Below are 21,575 nucleotides of genomic sequence, written 5' to 3'. Positions count from 1 at the left end.
TTCTAGTTATTGGTCAGTTATGTGCAGCAGAGCTTGGAGAGGTTTGTATGTCTAACTTAGCTTGTATGCATAAGTCTATATAGCGGAGTTTGCGGTTATTTTGCCATGTGTACAGAGGAGCTACTAGCCTTTGTCCATCTGTGCCGCAGTTTCCAGGTACTTGCCATTGTATATAGAAGAGCTTGCGGGTATTTCACAGTGTGGGCAGCGGACCGACACACATTTGGCACACCATCTCCCATGCCAGAAAAATGGTCTTGTAACACACGTCCGCCCTGACAAGTCCAGACTCGACTCTTCTCTCTCTATAGCAGCCTCTGCTCCGTCTCCTCCCTGATATATACTTAACCTTGAAAGAGCTTTGTGAGAGATGTCTGTATACAGCTTGAAACCACCAACTACAAGCCATTATCTGCGACAGCTCACAGACTACAACACCTACCACCTCGCTGCTCTCTCCTTCTTCTCCAATCCTCTGTCTCTCTCCCTCCCTCCTCTTCTCCACTCTCCTACCCAACCATCAAGTCCCTGGAATCATTATCCTCATCACTACAGCCTCCTGGATGCGAGGCCCAGTCTACTTTACAACCGCCACACAGCTCAGGATCCCAGAAGCCCAGGAGCCCAGAAGAACTGAATGTTGCTGGGGATTTTTGTAGCATGTGCTGCAAAACAAAATGCATGTGTGCGCACTTCTACACCGATTAAGTCAGAATAGAAGTAACTGCCAGAATGCTCGGGCAACGGAAAGTGCCACGGGCCAACTTTCATGAGACTGGAGTGCACATAGCGCTTTGAAGCGCACTATGGAATGACTTGGGTATGGGTATTTTTTTTTTTTAATTTGCCTGGTACAAAGGTTTGAAAAAAATACAGGTAAAACACCAGCAGTTTGAAAAAGAAAACCTTTAAAGCCCAAAAAAAGCCAGCAAGTAAACACAAATTAAGATGCACGAGGGTGGTGCTTACAGTCTAAATTTGACTAGCATACCTTTTGAGGGCCACGGAAAGCGAATACATAATGTATTTCGACGCGCTCGGCTTAAAGCTCAAGGCAAAAGGAAGCGTGTAAGCCACAGTAGTTTTATTCATGTTCTGGAAGACTGGACACCCACAAAGCCCGCAATGACGTCCAGCATACACAGTGAACAAGTGACTATTTGAAAGCTTCTCACCACAAAATACACCTACAACACAGAGACTTTCCTCAAATTAGCAGATCCCCAAGCACACACGGGCATCTAGCTTAATAATATACTGTATAAAGTAGTAGCTACCAACATAAAATAAAAAAGGCATCATATTTTAAAGAGTAAAACACCCACAACTCACGTGAACAGACGAGTCTCTCAGACAACCCACGCACAGCACAAGCAGGGCACAGGCATACACAACACACAACAGCACTTACAGGCCCACACGACTCTCAAACACACAGACAGTGCAACACTCGCAGAACATAGACAGACACCACAAAAAACAGCACACCCCACAGACCCACATACAGGACCATCAATATATTACACCACCTGGTGACACGTAGGAAACAGGACATAGACAAAAACAGCACAAAACACACACAGACAACCCATCCGATTTAGAGGTAGCATATACAGACACAACACAACGAGATGCACACTAGACACACAAATCAGCAACATGATGCAGACCCCTGGTAGCACTCTTACCTGGCATGGCCGGCCGGCTAGCTGTGCTGGGTGGGCATGATCTTGAGCCCGTTAGCGCTGGGTCGGTTAGCGCTCGATAGTCAGGTGCTCTTCGGCCATCCTGGGTACCTGGTGTGGCCATGATCCACGCGGGGGACCGGGCGGTGGACATGGTGTACCTTTTCTCCACGCTTGGTGCAGCTCTGCGTTCCACGGTGGAGAATAAACCAGCGAAATCGTCCCGGGCTCAGTACCACCAGCGGAGCCCGTGCCGTGATGTCGTCCAGGGCAATCTGACCACGCACAAGCAAACTCCCCGCAGCAGCGCGTGAGTGAGGACGATGGTCCAGGCAGGTCCATGGGAGCCGATCCCAGGCTCAGAGCAGACTAACACATCTAGGCAGCATCGCACAAAGAAGGGAAACGGAGGTAACGGGACAAGGCATTCCAAATCGGCAGAGCGTCAAGGCAGCGGAACCTCGAAGGATCTCGAGGCACCTCTAGCAGAGCACCGTGACGATCGGTCTGGGAGGCGAGCAGCGACAGGCTGGGCAGCCCAGACATCTGGAATCCGAAAAAGTGGTGAGTGGAGGTCAGAGCTTGATATCCATGGGGTGTGTAGACGGGTGTTGTCCTCCGATTGCCGGGGTTCCCTCCAGGCCACGGGAGCCCCGCGGGCGCCGCCATACTGCTTGCAGTCTTCCTTCTTCCCCCGGGCTGCGGGGGGCGGGCACTTCCGGCCGGCCGCGCTAGGATTGGCCGGCCGGCCAGTCACGGGGCAGGAGAGACGCAGAAGTGCCGGCAATGCCGGACCAGACTCGGGGGCGTTCCCGGCGTCGCGTGACGTCGGCAAAAGCCAAAGAATGTCGGGAACGCCCCCGTGTCTGGTCCGGCATTGACGGACAGGCCCCTCGTCCAATGGCAAGGCTCCATTTATGGAGCCAGCCAATGAATGACGAGGGCCGAGCCAAAGCACACTACAGTTCTCATCAGGTTTTCGCCTGCGCCGAAAAAGATGCGCAGAGCGCATCTTTTTGGCGAGGCAAAACCTAACAAGCATTTACAATGCAATGGTTTTGCCTTTGCTAAAGTTAGAGCTATTGGCATTGCTCTTGACATTATTTTTATTTATGTGTTTTTTAAAAACATAAATAAATGGCATTGTCATTTACAATGCAACTAGCTTTATCTCTCGCAAATGACACACACAAACACCCACAGAGAGCCCCCCCCACACACACACACACAGACCCCCCCACACACACACCCACACAGAGCTCCCCCCCCACACACACCCACACAGAGCCCTCCACACACACCCACACAGAGCCCCCCCACACACTGCGACCCCCCCCACACACACTGCAAGCCCTACACACTGCGACCCCCATTTCAATAGATGTGTGATGCTTACCTGGTACTAAATTGGTCCCTGCATGGCTGAAAGGTTGAAATGGTGTAGGAGGCAAGGGGACAAATGTGAGCATGGAGAGAAAGGAGTATAAGTTTGAGATTAGTGACTAGGTGAAAATAAAATCAGGAAGGACACAGGGTGGTCTTTCCAAATTAGATGATCTATTTCAGGTAGAAAATGTCAGTAGGTTATTTGTGTTCTTGAGGGGGGATAGGTCCAACCGGCACCATAATCGGACGTTTATTGTTTATACCCATTCACAACAGGCAACTAGGCAGTATGGCCGTCTCAGAGCCCAATCAGCAGTGAAGCAACAAGGTCCCTAAACCTCCGTAAAAGCATGTCTAACACTGAGGGGCCCTCCTCAACACACACAGGGCTTGATAGAACTTAATTAGTTCCATACTGACAATTATTGCCAGACCAAAAATGTGTTTAAAACAGTAACATACACACTTGATATCTAGGAGAGCTGACCGTGTAGCACTGCAGACCCCAATTTTACCCCCATTTTTGCCTGCACACCCTAAAAACAACCACATACAACATGTATACACAGAGAAGTCATCTGGAGTATACAGAGCAGAGGGAGCAGGCACTAGGAACAGACAAGACACAGGCAGGGGCACAGAGAAGTCATCTGGAGTATACAGAGCAGAGGGAGCAGGCACTAGGAACAGACAAAACACAGGCATGGGCAAAGAGAGTTATCTGGAGTATACTGAGTACAAGGAGCAGGCACTAGGAACAGACAAGACACAGGCATGGGCAAAGAGAGTTATCTGGAGTATACAGAGTACAAGGAGCAGGCACTGGGAACAGACAAGACACGGGCATGGGCAAAGAGAGTTCTCTGGAGTATACAGAGTACAAGGAGCAGGCACTAGGAACAGACAAGACACAAGCATGGGCACAGAAAGACATGTGGAGTAAACAGAGTACAAAGAGCAGGCACTAGTAACAGACAAGACACAGACACAGGCATGGGCAAAGAGAGTTATCTGGAGTAAACAGAGTACAAGGAGCAGGCACTAGGAACAGACAAGAGACAGGCATGGGCACAGAGAGACATCTGGAGTATACAGAGTACCAGGAGCAGGCACAAGTAACAGACAAGACACAGGCATGTGCAAAGAGAGACATCTGGAGTATACAGAGTACAAGGAACAGACCCTGATAACCGAGGACGTGACCTAGGAGCAGGCAAGAGACAGGCAGGGGCACAGAGAGACATCTGGAGTATTCATAGTGCAGAGAATAGACACTGAAAGACAACCGAGGACGTGACCTAGGAACAGGCAAGAGACAGGCAGGAGCACAGAGTGACATCTGGAGTATATAGAGTACAATGAGCAGGCAATAGGAACAGACAAGAGACAGGCGTGGGCACAGAGAGTCATCTGGAGTATACAGAGTGCAAGGAGCAGGCACTAGGAACAGACAAGACACAGGCATGGGCACAGAGAGACATCTGGAGTAAACAGAGTACAAAGAGCAGGCACTAGTAACAGACAAGACACAGACACAGGCATGGGCAAAGAGAGTTATCTGGAGTAAACAGAGTACAAGGAGCAGGCACTAGGAACAGACAAGAGACAGGCATGGGCACAGAGAGACATCTGGAGTATACAGAGTACCAGGAGCAGGCACAAGTAACAGACAAGACACAGGCATGGGCAAAGAGAGACATCTGGAGTATACAGAGTACAAGGAACAGACCCTGATAACCGAGGACGTGACCTAGGAGCAGGCAAGAGACAGGCAGGGGCACAGAGAGACATCTGGAGTATTCATAGTGCAGAGAATAGACACTGAAAGACAACCGAGGACGTGACCTAGGAACAGGCAAGAGACAGGCAGGAGCACAGAGTGACATCTGGAGTATATAGAGTACAATGAGCAGGCAATAGGAACAGACAAGAGACAGGCATGGGCACAGAGAGTCATCTGGAGTATACAGAGTGCAAGGAGCAGGCACTAGGAACAGACAAGAGACAGGCATGGGCACAGAGAGACATCTGGAGTACATAGAGTACAACGAGCAGGCACTAGGACCAGACAAGAGACAGGCATGGGCACAGAGAGTCATCTGGAGTATACAGAGTGCAAGGAGCAGGCACTAGGAACAGACAAGACACAGGCATGGGCCCAGAGAGACATCTGGAGTATACAGAGTACAGGAACAGGCCCTGACAATCGAGGACGTGACCTAGGAACAGGCAAGAGACAGGCAGGGGCACAGAGAGACATCTGGAGTATACAGAGCAGAGGGAGCAGGCACTGAAAGACAATCTGGATTATAAAATGTAAACAGCCAGGAGACAGAGAGGGAGACACTCGAGCACAAATAGACACCTGCAATACACAGAGAAAGCTCAAAACCTACTCTTGAAACGGTCAGGACAGGCAGGGACGCACTTGGCCCCATGGAGGCGTCTGCAATAGGACCATGGGAGAATACGGACCATGCACAGAAACTGACCGACAGGAAAACCCCTGGAAACAAAGTATCCGAAGTTCAGAGAGAACAGGGAACAGGCACTGAAAGACAACCAGGTGCATAAACTGGAGACAGGCAGCAAACAGACAGGGCCACGGCTCGACACAGAAGCACATCTGAAATACACAAACTGCAAGAAATAGACAGTGAAAATCAATAAGGACACACACTGGAAACTTACAGTGACACGCCTGTGCACAGAGGAACATCTGAAGTATTGATTAAACAAAAAACAGACACTGAAGAAACAGGAACATTAACTGGAAGTAGACAGAAGACAAACAGGCAACCAGAGACATCTGAAAATATTGAGAAAAAGAAACGGATGCTGAAAACAACTAGGGGAACTCTCTGGAAACAGACAGTCGACACCTAGGGACTCTCCTGGGCACCGAGGGGCGTCTAAAGTATTAAGAAAACAAGGAGGAGAACGGAATTTGCACATTATGATTACATGTCCTGCGATCACTGTGTGCACATGTGAAAGTTACTGTATATTATGTTTACATGTGGTCTGGGTGCCTCTGCATGTAGGTTACATGTGGTCTGGGTGTCTATGCATGTAGGTTTCTGTCTCACGTACACACATTTAAGGGATCTGTATATTATATTGTGTGCACTTGTTAAGCTTTCTGTGTGTGTACATATCGTGGAGGTTTTTGTATACTAGATTTGCATACGATCTGCAAAATGTGTCTGCATGTGTTGAGTTCTGTATATTGTGTTTACTTGTGGTCTGGAGACATCTCTGTGCATTGTGCCTAAACCTGGAGAAATCTATATATTGAGAATGAATGCAGGGAGACATGTATGTGGGAATGTGAGTGTTTCTGTATATAATATATTGTATGTACATGTGGTATGATGGGTGTGTACATCGTGTGTGCAACTGAAGATCACAGCAGATACATGTGGTTTTTTTGTACTCTATAAGCATATGTGGAGGGATAGGTATATACGTAGAGTGAGATGTAGACTTTGTTTAAATGTAGGGAAGCTGCATATTATTATGTATGTTTACATATGGGGCTTAAGTGTGCTTCATTTTAAAGTTGACGATCACAGTTTTGAACGCATGTAGTTGGCTCTGAGAATTGTTTACACGGGCTGGCTGAATATCAGTTACAAACAGAGCGGGCCACGCTATCACACGTTGGGGGTTCTCGTGTTCTCGTTACACCGTGGGATTAGTGCATTTTGCTTGCACGAGCCCGCGGGATATTCTCTGTCTTGTGGACGCGTGGAAGGACAGAGAGAGGTCCTGCAACTCAGCACGGTACTTGCAAACGGTAACAGTGCGGTTACATTGTAGCTACTGGGTTCACGTCAGCAGTCATTCCTCGTGGATCGGATGTCAGTCAGGGCTGTGATTCAAGGGCCTCGGGGACAAAGCCGAGGACTTCGAATATTGGCAGAACAATGGGGCGGGGTAAATGCAAAAACGTACGCGTCGTTATGGAAGTTTTCCAATAGACTACTGAATTTAACTTAAAATATAACAGTTGAAAGCGAACACGAGTCTTAATTGGAATGTAAAGGAGGGTGGGGCTGGGAGGGGCGCAATACGAAACTAACCAAGGCGCACGTGGCGCTAGAGTGAACAGGATCCAAGACGTAGGGCCGGCCAGGGCGTCCAGGGCAGGCAGCTAAGCGTTCAGCGGAGGTGCACTCCTCTGGTGGATCCCACCCAGAAAGACCCGAGGTGCAGTACAATTTTGAGTGGGACAGCGGACATCAGAAATATGGATTGCTACATACATTTGAGATCGCTTGGGCACAACCCCGCGGGCGCCGCCATACTGCTTGCCGTCTTCCTCTCCTTCTTCCCCCGGGCTGCGGGGGGCGGGCACTTCCAGCCGGCCGCGCTAGGATTGGCCGGCCGGCCAGTCACGGGGCAGGAGAGACGCAGAAGTGCCGGCAATGCCGGACCAGACACGGGGGCGTTCCCGGCGTCGCGTGACGTCGGCAAAAGCCAAAGAATCTCGGGAACGCCCCCGTGTCTGGTCCGGCATTGACGGACAGGCCCCTCGTCCAATGGCAAGGCTCCGTTTACGGAGCCAGCCAATCAATGACGAGGGCCGAACCAAAGCCACACTACAGTTCTCATTAGGTTTTTGCTGCGCAAAAAAGATGCGCAGAGCGCATCTTTTTGGCGAGGCAAAACCTAAAAAGGAAAAGAGAGTTACAGCAGGAAGCATGGGAATCACTAAACCAAGCTGCAGAGATACACAATAACACCTTATTCTGGGCTACGGTTAATTCCCCCTTCCTCAGAGACGATAACACCCCTGTATTGAGCTTTAATGTTCCTAGTGATTGCTGGGTAACGCATTTTTCTAATATATTTGGTTCAAATAGTGGTCCAGCTACCACCCCATGTAATTGGCCCGTACTACCTTTAAATCTTACTGTGGCCGAGGTCGAGACAGGAATTCATGCAAGTAAGGGGGGGAAGGCCCAAGGACCAGATGGGGTCCCAATAGATGTTTACAAAGCAGTCCCGGAGATCTGGAGCCCCCTCCTTGCAAACGTTTTAATGCAGCTGTTTGCACTGAAGCTCCGACTACATGGGGGGGAATCTATTATTATCGCTATTTTCAAAAAAGGCAATCGGTCTGAAGCAAAGAATTATCGCCCCATTTCCCTTCTGGACTCCTCTGTAAAGGTTATGAGCAGAGTTATGTTAGCTAGGCTCGAGGAGTGGGTTGAAGATAAGGCAATTCTGTCCGAAAGCCAGTTTGGTTTTAGGAAAGGCAGAGGCACATTGGACCAATGTTTAAATCTTGACCTCATAATTGGGAAATATGTAGAAGCTAAAGGTGACGCATTATATTTATGCTTTGCTGATCTAAGCAGCGCCTTTGACATGGTAGATCATGGAATTTTATGGCCCACTTTGTTGCGGATGGGCGCCCCGAGGGTATTATTTTCTTCCTTGCTAGGCTGTACCAAAAACTGCAAACTTGTGTGCCTTTTGGAACCAAGGGAGAATGTACCCCTAAATTTAGCGTACGACGCGGCATAAGACAAGGCTGTGTTTTAGCCCCGTTATTGTTTATTTTATTTATCAATGAAATTGATGAAATTTTAAAAGGTGTTCAAGCAGATGCTCCCAGGCAAAAAAGCGTATCACTGCCGGTGTTATTATATGCTGATGACTCCGTGCTTCTTTCTAAGACCCCTCTGGGACTGCAAAGATTGATGGATAGATTTTCTCTGTTTATTAGGGACAGGAAACTACTCATCAATAAGGATAAGAGGCATATTATGACCTGTGGGGCAAAAAATAAGAAACCTACTGCCTTTTTCATTGACGGTAATAAGGTGCAATCAGTTGATTCCTTCTGTTATCTTGGAATAACTTTTTCCCATGATAGGAAGTGGTCTAATGAATTTAATAATGTCAGTAATAAAATGGCGAAAAGTGCCCATGGTATTTTTAAATTTGCGGCAAAAAATTGGGGATAGACGAACAAGAGACATGCTGCAAATCTATCAAGCAAGATGCGTCAGTATCGCATTATATGGGGTGGCTATTTGGGGTCATAGTAGTGACCATAAACTGCAGCTTGAGGAAAATTCCTTTTTAAAAAAACTTTTATGTTTGCCCTCATCTGCCGCCACTGCATTGGCCCATCGGGAACTAGACATTAATTACTTGAATGATCTCTTAGCCTTAAGACCACTAATGTTATGGCGTTCTATTTGGCTCCAGGATGAAAAGACCTTAAACAGATCTATAATTGAAGATTGTCTCTCACTGGACATGTATAGAAAAATCCCATGGATAAAATATGTCTCAGATTGTTATTCACAAATATTTAATCTCGATGTTCTGGCTATATCGAAAACAGAACTGAAAGCAATCTTTTTGGACAATATGGCAAAGAAGAGGGCTTTTACATGTCGGTCCATGACGACTGTTTCCTTTTGCAGTAAATACTCCCTCACTGAAGGCTTTCCACCGTACCTTGTGCTGGTAACGAGGTCTTCGCCTAAGTTCGTCCTAACCAGACTTAGGTTCGGAATTGTACATGAGTTGGGGTCTTTGCCTAACATAAAACAACATCCTAAAGGACCTTGCCAGTGTGATGGTATATCAAAACAGAGCACCCTGCACTTTTTACTTATATGTAAATTGTTCCTGAACTATCGAATTTTGTACCTTAAGCCTTTATTTGTTAAATATGGGGTACGCACAGTAGATGAGGCAATGAGTCTTATTTTTAACATGAAATCTGCTATCTGTTTTTATACTGCCACGTTTTTAATCAAATCTATCAGTGAACGTAACAGTATGATATTTTAGCTATTGGTCTGTATTGTATTGAAACCTATTTTTAAATTTCAATGATTTATGTATATGTACTTTTTAGGTTTCGCTGGGGGACGGAGCCGTTAGGCTCCTCCTCCAGAGAAATCTATTGAGTACAGTAAGCACTCTGGAACACGCCCCCCGTCCCATTGGCTAGCTCCATAAATGGAGCCTAGCCATTGGACGAGGGGCCTGTCCATCAATGCCGGACCAGACACGGGGCGTTCCCGAGATTCTTTGGCTTTTGCCGACGTCACGCGACGCCGGGAACGCCCCCGAGTCTCCTCCGGCCGGGCCGTGCTTGCTGCTGTCCTGCCTTGTGTCCCTCCTCCCGCCGTCCCCACGTTTCCCGCCTCCCTCCCGACGTCCGTGTCCTTTCCCGCCCCCCTCGTCCTCTCCCGCCCCCCCGTGTGTTCATTTTTTAACTCGGGTCGGAGGGAACTCCTCCCGCCGCCCCCCCTCCCGCTCTCCCCCCTCCCGCTCTCCGTGTGTTCCTCCGTGTCCCCCCTCCCGCCGTCCCCCCTCCCCCCCTCCCCGTAAAGCGGTGCTTAGTTTGTGTGAAACGTGAAGGACACCGCAAGCGCCCCCGCCGCCTCCTGGGAGCAGTCCGGTTTGTTGTCGGCTTCTCTTGACGGGTGATTGGGCTTGTCACAGATTTCACATCTGAAGCTCAAAAGCTCCAGGTAGGATGGCGCTGGCTCAAGCAAGGGAACCCGACCTTGTGTTGCGTTTCCTGCAGGAGGTGGAGGAGCGAGCCGAGGAGGTACTGGCGGACAAACAGCAGGTGAAGAAGGGAGGGCGTGTGCATTTGGAGGAGAATGCAACTGTTTCGGCGTGCGGTGCTCGACTGCCCCGCCTCCTTCCCACGCGTCGAGATGCCTCTACCTCTTATTAGTCCGTGATCTTTCAATCAACTGCTCTGCTACTTCGTCCTCTCCTTTCACCACCCGACCACTCTCCGCTCACACACCCCCGCTCTGCCTCCCGCCTATCCCTCACTAGCCCCTGATCTCTTAACCAGTCTGTCCCCAGTCAGTCTACTCTCTAATGCGTGGTCCCTTTTCGCTCCCCCTTTCATCCGCCTATCTACTCTCCCCGCTCTCCTCTTCACCCCATCCTGTCCTGCTCACTAGCTCCCGTGAACCGTCCGCCACTCTCCCCGCGCTGGTATTTTGTATCCATTCGCCATTCGACGCCCCGACCCCCTGCTTTCACTAGCATCCCTCTGTCCTGCCTCTCCCTCGTTGATATCCGCTCTGCATTTCACCCGTTTGTCCCCGCTCCCACGCTGCCTCCTGCCCTTCTTTCAGCAGGCCGTCCCCGCTCCACTCACTGGCCCTCTGCTTACCGTTTCACCCGCCTCTCCCCCTAGTCCGGGCTCCGCTTTTCATCATTGGGCCTCCCTCCCATCTCTGCTTGTAGTTCTCCATTCGCCAGTCTGCTCTCGCCGTCCTACCCCCAAATTCGACCCTCCTGTCCGTTTTGTCCGTCTGTCCCCGCTCCCTCGCGCTCACCAGTGCCTGCACTACTTCACATCGGTCCTTAATCTCCGACCATCGTTTGTCCCTCCTCTCTTCATCTTCAGCTGGTCCCCTCTCCCTCGTTGGTCCCCTCTCTCTCTTTTTTCGCCCATCTGTCTCCTGCTCCTCTCGCTGGGTCGCGCTTTGCTTTCGGCAGCCTGTCCTCTCTCCGCGCACTCGTCCCTTCTCTCTCATACTCATTCGCCTCCCTCCCCCTCACTATGATCTGCTTATCTTTTCAGCCGCCTGCGCCCTCTCCAATACCAGTCCCTACCCTCCTTCCTCTATATCAGCGCCCCCTCTTACAAGTCTCTGCTCGCCTTTCTATACCCCATTCTTGCCAGTCCCGGTGGCTCCCCCTTTTTCCCGTCACAGCACCTTCTTCCCTCGTTGGGCCGTGCTCTCTCTTTGAACTGCCCGTCCCTTTCACCCAACAACTTGCTTCTTTAAATGCCTCTACCCGTTGACCGTTCGCTCTCGCAGTATAGATTAATTTCTATTTCTGACCCGGGCTCACCCATCAGCCGTCCCCTACCCATCCAGCAAGGGTGCAAGGACATGAAATGTCCCGCCTCCCCCAGCTGGAGTGAAGCGGGGCCCTCTCAAGGCCCCCCCCCGGGCCCCGGTGCCACTGCTGCACAAGTAAAGGGGCCCCCTCGCCCCTTCTCATGAATGTGATATAATGCCCCCCTCACCCCTATTCACCTTGCACCTAACCCGCTTTGCTGCATTTTCCTGATTGGGTGTCTCTCTTCCCAGCAGGTGTCTTGGGTGCCCTTAGCCCTCCGCCCCCTCTATCATGGTCTCTTTTCACCCTCACTGAATGACCCTCCCGCATCCGCAATGTACTTTACAGAGAATTCTGGGCACCTGTCACAAGACACTCAATAGAAGTGCAGTGCACCTGTCGCACTCCGGTACATCACGGTGCTTTACTGTGATTGTTGCAAAGTTTGAAAAATGTAAGTCATTCTGTCTTCAGTGCCAAAACGTCTCGTACGTCAGCTTGGGTGCGCCTTGAAACATTGCAGGCGCTTATGTTCAAGAGCAAAGTCACAAGGTACTTTCAAAGGCACATTTGGGGTAAAAAAATGAGGTTTGCTGTACACAGCTGGTGGGTACCTTTTATTCCAGTACGGTCTAATATACCCTTTGGGCCAACAGCTGAAGGCACAGAAAAACACGCGCACGTATTTGGATACAAACCTAGCGTCGTGAAGGCGTCTTTTGAAACTGAGATTGTAGCGGCATCAACTTTCCAGACAGCTTGTGTCGGGCCAATAAAGCAACTACTTGGCCCAATGCGTTGACCCAGTCACTATAGAGATTTGCATGTTTATTCGTTGATGTATGTAGTTTATGTAAAGCGCCCACATGCGTTGTGACTGCACCTTTTGGGCGCTTTGGGATACTAAATCAATGTAGGTAAGGAAGCAGTCGCTGGGTGCAGGGGGTGATACGTTTTATGTGGAAATGTGCAAAAGCTGGCCGACCACTCCTTTCATACCAACAGAACAAACTCGGCGGCTTGGTGGGTTAATGCACCTGCTGGAGCGTTGCAAGGTCCCTTAAATCGTGGAAAAAAATCAAAATTTGAACAGTGCATTTCCAGACCAACTTGCGCACGACCAGCTAAAAGAGAGCTTTAATGCGTTGCCACGTCGAACCGTATGGTCGTGGAATCCGTATGGTTGTGGAATTAAATTGATTCATAAACCACTAGCCTTGGTCCGCCTCTAGGCGCTTTCGGCAGACGAGGGGCAGTCGTGGGTAGTGATAGAGGCACGTCTTGAATACCTGAATTGGTGCCTTCTGGTGTAGTGGTACTCGGCGTTGTCTTCCAAGCCCCCTAGAATCAGACCACCACAGGAAATGCGGACATTCCAATGCTTGATATCTCGGGTGCCCTTTGCGGTTGGAAACAGGAGGATGTGGCATAACGGCCAGAGCTGCCACTTTGGACCTGGGAAACCAAGTTCGAGTCTCGGCGTCGGCTCCACATCCTGTGATCCTGGGCAAATCACTTAATCGCCCCATCCCTATATATGTGTATCTTTTTTGTAACGTAACTAGTGCTCATATAAAGAGCTACAATACCTTCTAGTCGAGTTTGCGCTACATAAAAACTGCAAAAAGAACTTCTAGTCGACCAGTTACATATGGATTCCATAGGACCCAGTTGCTTCCTGGCTTTAGGGTGATTGGGGGCAAGCCCTCGACTACTATGGAGGAGTCCCAGTCGTACCCTGGAGTTTGTTTGTGGCACATGGTGGTGTCTGTCGGGGTTTTAATTCGAGCAGCACAGGCATATATGGTCAAATGTACATATAGATGCTGCAGCTGAAACCAGTGGTAAATTGTCCTTCCCATTTTTCCCCCAGGGATGCCCCGTATTAGACAAACGGAACAAAAGCGACGCTACAGGTGACCTGTGATCTTTGGAGAACCCCGTATTGACCGACTAGAGAAATGAGGCAGCGCGGTGGGTTGGCGTGCCGGCTGCCGAGTGGCAGGTCACAGATATTAGCCATGGTGAGCTCAGCTCAGCCTTTCATCCTCACCAGGGATAGGCTCAGTGATTTGGGCAGTAGTCATAACCGTTGTTCATAGTGCCACGGAGCCATAAGCATGTTCTGGCACGTGAAATAAAGAAGCAAGCTGTATATGTTGTTAAACGTTAACCACGGACAGGTGTCTGGTGAAAAGTGCAACTGTGTGGGAAAAAGAATCCTCCACCAGTGAACAAAACGAAGAGCGCGTGCCCACCTAATGTAAAAGGGTAGACTCCACCCAGTAGCCGAGCCAGTGTGTCATGGACCCCAAGGCAAGGAAAATAATGCCCCCCGGCTGCTGTTTGAATTATAAAATACAGTAAAAAACAGGGTTAAGTGCCCGCTCTGGGCAGGGCCCCGGTGCCACTGCACCTGCTGCACCAAAGGAAGCTACGCCCCTGCTCCAAGATCTTTTACTCCCACTATTTTTTTGGGGGTACCAGTTTCACTAATTGTTGCGGGCGCATGTGTGCTGCGCAGAGTAATAAGCAACCATTAAAGAAAGTCCCTTCAGACGGCGTGCAGTGCTCGTGTGCCCCGCCCCCTTCCCACGCGTCGAGATGCCTCCAGGTGAAGCAGGATAAATGACTCTTTCAGAGACCTGTTTTGTACGCTCTGCTCAGAAGCTGTAATACTCCTTACCTTCAGAAGTTCGTTTTTGTAGGGGTGGGAAGATTTCCGGGGGTGCAAGGGGCTTCTAACAAACAAAATAATTCGGCTCTTGGGGGGCGGGGGGGTAGTTGCTGTATAAAAAACGGTTTGATTTGAATGAATCATTATGCACGTCAGGGTGTAGTGTAAGATGCACACAATGGGCCCGATTCACAGAATGAACTTAAGACTCAATCCTAAACTTACTACTATTTTGGCATTCACAGAATGAACTTACTACTTTTGGTATTCACAGAAGTTAGGATTTTGTCTTAAGTTTGTCTTGAGACAGACTTAAGACAGACTTAAGACAAAATCCTAACTTCTGTGAATACCAAAAGTAGTAAGTTCATTCTGTGAATGCCAAAATAGTAGTAAGTTTAGGATTGAGTCTTAAGTTCATTCTGTGAATCGGGCCCTATTTTTTTGGGGGTACCAGTTTCACTAATTTGGATATTTGGATATTTGGATGGGTATTTATAGAGCGCGAACGTTCGCTCCGGAGGGAGCATCATGGCGCTGACAAACCAAAAGACCAAGTCACAAGGAAGGTAGTGGGGGGCTAGATGGCTGCTTTAGTCCAGTCATCAGAGAGATTAAAAATCCACGTTTTGAGGTGTTTCCTAAACGGCTTTTCAAGCGTCTGAAGTCTGAGATGCCTTGGCATGCTGTTCCAGGCTCTGATAGCCAGGGTACTAAGTGTTTTACCGCCTTTGGACTTCAGATTGAATTTGGAGGGGGGTCATGAGGTTTTCTTGCGAGGATCTAAGGGAGCGGCCTGGTGTGTAGTGGGGAAAGCGGCTTGACAGATATGCAGGACCGGATTTGTTGAAGGCTCGGAAAGCTACAATGAGAATTTTAAAAAGTATTCTTTTATGCAAGGGGAGCCAATGTAAGGCTTTCAGAGCAGAGGAGATTGAGGATTTGCGTGGGAGTTTAAGGACAAGGCGCGCAGCAGTGTGCAGGACGCTTTGAAGTTTCAACCGGGTGGACTTTTTGGTCCCTGCCAGGAGGCCGTTACAGTAGTCCACTCGAGAGAGGATGAGGGCTACCGTGATGGTCTTTCTGGAGTCGAGCGGGAGGAAGTCAAAGAACTTTCTCAGGGACTTTATGATGCCGAAGCATTTACCTGCTACGGTCGTGGCGTGGGTATCGAAAGAGAGATCGGAATCACAATAAATTGTTACTGGATGCCTTGCCTGTTCCGATACCCGACCAACCGTCATCTGCTACCTTGCAACAATCCGTTGTCTAGGTGGATGACTACAGCTCCCAGGATGCATCAGGCCGCCAAATGACACCCGGGCATGGGTTCTTGGTGTTCTGAGTGGCATTTCTTCCTTGAAACGAACATACCCTTGCTCCCAAGGAAGTAGTTTGTGCTTTCCATGGGCAGGCACAGAATTGCCATCTTTACAAATATCTTGGGTTTTCTCTACACTGTTTTACCTCCCTTCAGGCGTTTCCAAAACGCTGCAAATGTCAGCTGTTACTTGTACCCAAATAGGTGATCATTAATTTACAGATCAAAGAAGGTGAAAGGGCGAGTCTCCCTTGTAGTGTAGGCAGAATTGACAAACGTTAAATATTTTTTGGGAGTGGCGGAGCAGTGTATTAAATGCACCATTAAGTTGGGCAAGTTGTCTTTCTGTATGTATGCGTGTGTACATGTATATGCTGCTTCTTTTGGTAGGGCCGGCTTATTTACCGGTCATTACAAATGTTTCTGTGATTTCTGGAGATGCTGCCCACAGTGCAGGAATCCCTGCAACTCACAGCCCTCCTTCCACCTCACAGCCCTCCTTCCACCTCACAGCCCTCTATCCACCTCACATCCCTCTATCCACCTCACAGCCCTCTATCCACCTCACAGCCCTCTATCCACCGCACAGCCCTCTATCCACCTCACAGCCCTCTATCCACCTCACAGCCCTCTATCCACCTCACAGCCCTCTATCCACCTCACATCCCTCTATCCACCTCACAGCCCTCTATCCACCTCACAGCCCTCTATCCACCTCACAGCCCTCTATCCACCTCACAGCCCTCTATCCACCTCACAGCCCTCTATCCACCTCACATCCCTCTATCCACCTCACAGCCCTCTATCCACCTCACAGCCCTCTATCCACCTCACACCCCTCTATCCACCTCACAGCCCTCTATCCACCTCACAGCCCTCTATCCACCTCACAGCCCTCTATACACCTCACTGCCCTCTATCCACCTCACTGCCCTCTATCCACCTCACTGCCCTCTATCCACCTCACTGCCCTCCTTCCACCTCACAGCCCTCCCTGCAGGAACTCACTGCACCTCACAGCCCTCCCTGCAGGAGCTCACTGCACTCCCCAGGTGGTTTAGCTGATCTCGCGAGGATAGCTCTGGTTGGTTCCGGAAGTGGGGGTCTACGACTTTGAGACCACCTTCTCTGTGTTTATTCCACCTGGCTTTGCTGTGGCAGAGACTTGTTTGATATTGGACAAGGTGAGAGCAACTAGACGTGACAGCTTCTTGCATTTCCACCAGAATTTCCAGCCTGTCCTCTCCCTGCCTGTTGTCGTGTCCCGGCGGCAGCAGGTAGGAGCGTGCACTGCGTCCCCGAAGTAACAGCCCTAAAGCAAGCAAGAAGTACGCCCCCCTCCCACCAATCCCTGTTAGGTAGTGGAAACTGTCCAAAATGGGGTGCAGACAGCCCCTCTCACCTTTCGGCTTGGTACCACTGCACCAGCCACACTACTTCCCTACTGACCGTTCTCCACTTCAGCCCCGTCTAAATTACAATTCCTGCTTGTGACCCTTTTGCCTGCTTGTGCTTGTTTTCCTGACCCTGTTGCCTGCTTGTGCCTCCGTGTGCCCCTGTTGCCTGCTTGTGCCTCCGTGTGCCCCTGTCGCCTGCTTGTGCCTCAGTTTTCGTGCCCCTGTTGCCTGCTTGTGCGCCCCTGTTGCCTGCTTGTGCCTCCGTGTGCCCCTGTTGCCTGCTTGTGCCTCCGTGTGCCCTTGTTGCCTGCTTGTGCCCCTGTTGCCTGCTTGTGCCTCCGTGTGCCCCTGTTGCCTGCTTGTGCCTCCGTGTGCCCCTGTTGCCTGCTTGTGCCTCAGTGTGCCCCTGTTGCCTGCTTGTGCCTCAGTGTGCCCCTGTTGCCTGCTTGTGCGTCCGTGTGCCCCTGTTGCCTGCTTGTGCCTCAGTGTGCCCCTGTTGCCTGCTTGTGCCATGTGGGTGTGTGTGGAGGGCTCTGTGTGGCTGTGTGTGTGGGGAGCTTTGTGTGGCTGTGTGTGTGGGGAGCTTTGTGTGGCTGTGTGTGTGGGGAGCTTTGTGCGGCTGTGTGTGTGGGGAGCTTTGTGTGGCTGTGTGTGTGGGGGGGGCTCTGTGTGTGTCATTTGCGAGAGATAAAGCTAGTGGCATTGTAAATGACAATGCCATTTATTTATGTTAAAAAAACATAAATAAAAATAATGTCAAGAGCAATGCCAATAGCTCTAACTTTAACAAAGGCGAAACCATTGCATTGTAAATGCTTGTTATATGTGCTTTTATGGTCAATTCCTTTGTACCGAATAAAGCTTCATGAATTGAATTGAATTGAGTCAAAACTGTGACTGGACAAAACACTGAACTCTCCAAGAACTTCCTTAACCCTAGGGATCTCTTCTTGCTATTATAACTTCCTCATAATTGCTGGCAACACAAAGATCTCTGCAATAGGTGTCTTTTTTATGTATAGTTTTAATGCGATTTTCTATAGCGCGAACATTACCCGAAGGTGTCAGAGGGCTTTACAAAAGAACCAGTTGCGATACATAAGGATTTAGGATTACATGAGTTACATAACATATTCAAACAGGGGAAAAAATTGCAAATGTACAAGTTGTAAAGTCACACAGGGAAGAGATACAAATAGAAATGGATATTGTAAAATGCAGCCTCTTTGTGACCAATTAAGTAAACTAAAATACATTTATTGCCATGTCTTGTCAATTTATTTGCAGCCGATTTCTTTTGCAGATTTTTTTTTTTAAATGTAGGAGTCGACAGTCTGACTCTACTTTTCAAGCTCCGCCCTTGTGACTCCACCTTCTTTTCTCTGCCACTCCTTGACCCCCGATGTATGGGTTCCCCTAGCCTAGTGAATTGTTTCTAATTCCCTACTATGTAGCTGCCAGATTACATGCTATAGGCTGAAAACAGCTTCAATGCCTTGTCCATGGTCTTAAGCGCTCTACAAATACATTTACATTATTACTATTACGTAACTTTTCAGAAAACTCCTCAATAAATAATTACTTCGTCTAGTAGATTAGCATTGCAAAGCGTTGAAATGGGGATACATTATACACAAATCCCGTAAAAGGATGAGCGGTACAGTAGTTCTACAACCTCAGTAATACGAACGAAAATTAACACGAATTTTAGGTTAGGGGCGGGAAGTTGTGCTAGAACTACAACTTCCGGTAGCCTTACCTTCTCTAACGTGCTACGTGACTACGTTGAATGAGGCACCGCCCAATCCCTACTTTCGTTACAGGAAGCAGTCATCCATGTTTAGTAAGAAGCTGGAGCTGTGGTAAGAGACCCAGGAAAGGGACGGGGCTAAATTCGCCGGCTCGGGCAGCTGTTAATGCAGGCTGTAGGTCCAACCGGACCGTCCGAACTCACTGCTTCTGGCTGCTTCGACAAGCACTCGAAGGCGGGGCCGCACCGGCCTAAGGAAGATTGCGGGCGGATGCGAGCCTGGACTGAGACTGACCGGAAGTGGTATCCGAGAGACGTAAGTGGATGTTCTTATTAGACTTCTTGCTTGATGCTCACCAATACACATTTCAGGCTGCCAGCAGTGAAGGGAAACATGCACTGAGGTTGGCGTTGGGCCACTTTTCCTTTTAGAGATGCACCACTGGATCTTGCGTTGCTCGTTAGTATTTAACTCAGAAATATAAAATTATTACGAAGTGGCGAATGAGAGAGGCCTGCAGGGTTCATTATGACGATGAAGGAACAGACGAGACCGTGTAGTATTTTCCTGTGCTTTATAAATTACTTTGTTTCAGCACATGTGGATCTTTCTTGATGAACGGACGATTTATCCTTATTTTGTGGACGATATAAGGTGGTGGGTGCCCCCATTTGTTGGGCGGCCAACCGTTTTATCCCGTCTGCTTAGCCATCAACGTGATGAGACTGCTTGACATCCGAAACTGCCCGTTTGAGGGTAGGTGACTTGGAATTAGTTTCTACAAGGACCGAAAACGCCCCGTGCGCTGAAACCTCTATTAAGTTCTATGACCATAGGAAGCCTACCTAACTGTCAGTGATGCTAGCCTCTTCGTGTTAGGAGCAGTCCTGCTCCAACCGCAGGATAACAACAAAGGGGCCCCTGTATGTACCAGTAAGACATCGGCCATTACAACGCACAGTCAGTCAAAATTCTTTATTGCGATAACTTAATATCATACAAAGACAATGGCATAAAATCACAGACAACAAATAGCATGAATAAAAACAGTTAAAAGCATTTAAAAGAAAACATTTAGATAAAAAATCAATGTACCATGTTATAGTTCATTGATACTTTGTAATTACATAGTATTAAAGTGCAATAGTACTAAAGTGCTTAATAAAGTGCAATATTCCAAGGGTGGGTCCCCGGATAAATATTGTAATAAGGTAACTACAAGCCCTGATACACTGTGATCTAGAGTTCTTAACCAAAAGTTGCCAGCAGCCAGACTAGTTAATAAACGAGTCTGGGCTTCAAAAGGAGGTAGATGCATTTTTAAGTCTGATATTCCTGCTTCTTATTGCTCTCACCAGGAAATTTGCCACAAAAAACATGATCCTGGGGGTTTGCAACATTTGTAGGTAAATAAGAGCAGGTCGGACCAAAATAAATCCCGCTTCCTTAAGTATAGGAACGAGAAAAAACCTCCGGGCCTCATTATAATAGCTGCAGAACATTATAAAGTGCATTGTGCTCTGTTCTGAAAAAAGATCACAAGGACAGGGCGGGGCCTTTTCAGGGGTACTCCACTCAGAGTAAAAACCCAAGTTAAAATGAATCAGGTTAAGTCTAAAACGGGTTAAAATGAACCTATGATAGGGATTAGTCACCACATTGAGATAGTTGTCAGGACCACTAGGTATAGCCAGCAAAAGGCTGGCCCTAACACAAGGTTTCTTTAGCTCTATTTCTTCCTTCTCCAAGGAGAGGAGCTCCTTCATAGCAACCTTGATAAAGACGACGTCATTGGATGTTATGGAGTCAGTGACTGTGTATAATTCAGGCCTCCCCAACCTACAAAAACTGTCCTTGATGTACTTTAACCATCCAATCCTATGTACATTGTCTAGGGTCAGACAATCCCTTATTATAGTATGGTTTAAGGGAATTTCAGGATTGAGCCATATCTTTAGCCATGCGATTAATGGTGCTGTTCTAACCAAATCGATGATGAAGCCTTCTCCTAACTCCTGGTGGACAGTATAGGATGGGGTTGACTGCGGAACGCCCAAAACAGATCTAAAAAATTTGTTTTCCGCGGTCTGAATGGGATCAACTCTTTTATACCCCCACAGGGAGCCACCATATGAGGCTACAGAGATACATTTAGCTTTATATATTTTGCTAATAGCTTCAAAAGGCCTACCCCCCAGTCTTTTTGAAAACCCATGAAGGGCAGCGGAAGTTCTGGCCAGTGTAGCTGCTCTACTTTTTACATGGGGACCCCAGCTACCTTTCTCGTCAAAGGTGATCCCCAGGTAAGGGAAAGAAGTGACCCGAACAAGTTTTTCCCTGCCGCAGAAAAAAGTTTTATGGAGGGATGTCCTTGAAGCCCGGCCCATGAGCATGACCTGAGATTTTTTCGCATTTATTTTCAGGTCTAAAGAACCCATGAAGGATTCAAAAGCGTCCAAAAGCCGTTGAAGCCCCACACCTGTTCGGGCCAGTAGCACCGCGTCA

The 21,575-nt window shown here is 48.8% G+C and overlaps 1 protein-coding gene across 2 annotated transcripts in view; it reads left to right on the top strand.

Annotated features, from left to right (window-relative positions):
• Positions 1–18,971: 18,971 nt before the first annotated feature.
• Positions 18,972–21,575, top strand: part of C11H2orf42 (chromosome 11 C2orf42 homolog) — a 280,308-nt gene continuing 277,704 nt past the window's right edge. Inside the window, exon 1 of one of the 2 annotated variants that reach the window (XM_086943470.1) lies at positions 18,972–19,385. The gene's annotated coding sequence lies outside the window, so the exon portion shown is untranslated. The remainder of the gene's footprint in view (positions 19,386–21,575) is intronic. The other variant, XM_086943471.1, reaches the window with a different exon arrangement.

This window comes from Lissotriton vulgaris, chromosome 11, assembly GCF_964263255.1.
Source record: "Lissotriton vulgaris chromosome 11, aLisVul1.2, whole genome shotgun sequence".
Classification (NCBI taxonomy): Eukaryota; Metazoa; Chordata; class Amphibia; order Caudata; family Salamandridae; genus Lissotriton; species Lissotriton vulgaris.
The sequence above is the reverse complement of the archived record's forward strand: the minus strand, read 5'-3'. Positions and strand labels throughout refer to the sequence as shown.